Below are 1,725 nucleotides of genomic sequence, written 5' to 3'. Positions count from 1 at the left end.
GGTTAATAATTTTTTATCGAGAAAAATCTAAAGCATATGTGGATACTTTAACATACCTTTCTCCATCCAATCTATGAGTCTGCGTGATTCAGCATCCATAGGCATAAGCTTTTTAATCTTCATGTCTGTTGTAGTGTGAAGGTCAATGAATTCAAATCAGCAACTGATTTAAGCCGCGGCAGAATGCACAAGGAGTGTAGTAAACTCACCCAAGGCCGGAACAGACTTATCATTAAAATATTTCTCAGGGAAAAGTCCTCTGATGTAACTGATGTTAAATATAGCAATGCGTAACAGATTCCTTGTCTGTCCAAATTAAAGTTCATTTGCAGAATGGTTGTTAACGTTGTAACATGTAGAATTACAAGGAAATGGGAATAAAAAGGTTATATAACTAACATAGAGAGACAACACAAAAGTCCAACTGATGCTCATGTTCTATGATGTAATGATTCAAAGCAAGGAGAAGGTCAATAGCATCACAGTTAGCTATGTCAAAGGCAGCTATTGGCTGGTAACCAAAATCTAGATCTATAAGGTTAATACTGTGTTTCCTGATATTAATCCTCTAATTTCCTCAAATAGACAGGCTTGGGTGGTTGTCAAACTTGGATGTTTTATCAACTCAATTTTTTTGACACCAAGCAATTGCAATCATGGTTGACTAAATACTCTGTAGTTTAGAGAGAAAAAAATACTCTTCAGTCTCTACATATCTTTATGTATAACTTAAGCTAGTAGAGAACACACGAAATATTTGAAAAACCTTCAGAGATTATTTACACATGAAATCTGAAAAGTAAAATCATTTTCTGAATGATTTCCATATATAATAGCAAACACTAAATGGCCAAAATAAGTAGCAGAGCAATATTTCTTGCTCATATAGTTGCTCAAACGGTTTAGATTCTTCCAAATATGAAAGCACCAAATAAATATCACTCCAAACTCAATGAATTTTTAAGTCTATAGTAACAGCTTCTAATTATTGACGTACACACTTGACATTTTCTGATTTGGATCTCACATGATTGATTCAACAAGGTTCGCACATCAGTTACGTTATCATCTTACCGATCAGTCAAAAACCTAAGCCAAATTTCACAAGCTCAACAAACATAACAGACAGCCTCCACAATGTTTCGATAACTCATTCAACACACTTAAACAGGATTCCAAAAGCACTGACATTGCCACTTTACGTATCAAAACAGCAGTTCGTGTAAAATCATCAAAGCAGTAAAACAGTACATCGATAGCATGGATAACACCAAAATCAACAGGCGATCAAAACCAAACATAGAGCTACAAAAAAAAAGTCGACGCAGAGACAAAGTTTGCATAAAACAGAACAAACATCCGGCGATCACAGTAAAATACAAAAAATGAATACTAAACACCAATTGAAACCTGGTTAACTAAGATTTAACAATCACTCATTAAATCAATATAAGAAGATCTAAAAATTTGAATGGAAAAAAAATTGAGAAAGTGATTACGAGAAGAAGCGAGTCCTGCTCAGTGATCTCTGATTCCTTCAATCTCTGTGCAACCACCTGAAATTTGAGGAGAAAAACGTTGGAAATGAAAAACAATGAGGAAATTTCAGAGAGTTTACTCGAAAGAGAAAGGTCTCAGCTCACCATTGTTTCGAACTATCTGAGAGAAATAAAGTGTGGAAGTTAGAATTTGGAAGGAAATGAACTGGCGGGATATGAGAGAAGT

At 34.7% G+C, this 1,725-nt stretch overlaps 1 long non-coding RNA gene across 1 annotated transcript; it reads right to left on the bottom strand.

Moving 5' to 3' along the window:
• Positions 1 to 54: 54 nt before the first annotated feature.
• LOC140969866 (uncharacterized) lies at positions 55 to 1,710 on the bottom strand. Its single transcript, XR_012174020.1, has 4 exons — positions 1,644 to 1,710; positions 1,500 to 1,556; positions 210 to 306; positions 55 to 125 (listed from the first exon to the last, which is right to left on the bottom strand). It is a non-coding gene; the product is annotated as an uncharacterized lncRNA (long non-coding RNA).
• Positions 1,711 to 1,725: the final 15 nt, after the last annotated feature.

Source organism: Primulina huaijiensis, unplaced genomic scaffold, assembly GCF_012295235.1.
Source record: "Primulina huaijiensis isolate GDHJ02 unplaced genomic scaffold, ASM1229523v2 scaffold42903, whole genome shotgun sequence".
Taxonomy (NCBI): domain Eukaryota; kingdom Viridiplantae; phylum Streptophyta; class Magnoliopsida; order Lamiales; family Gesneriaceae; genus Primulina; species Primulina huaijiensis.
The sequence above is the reverse complement of the archived record's forward strand: the minus strand, read 5'-3'. Positions and strand labels throughout refer to the sequence as shown.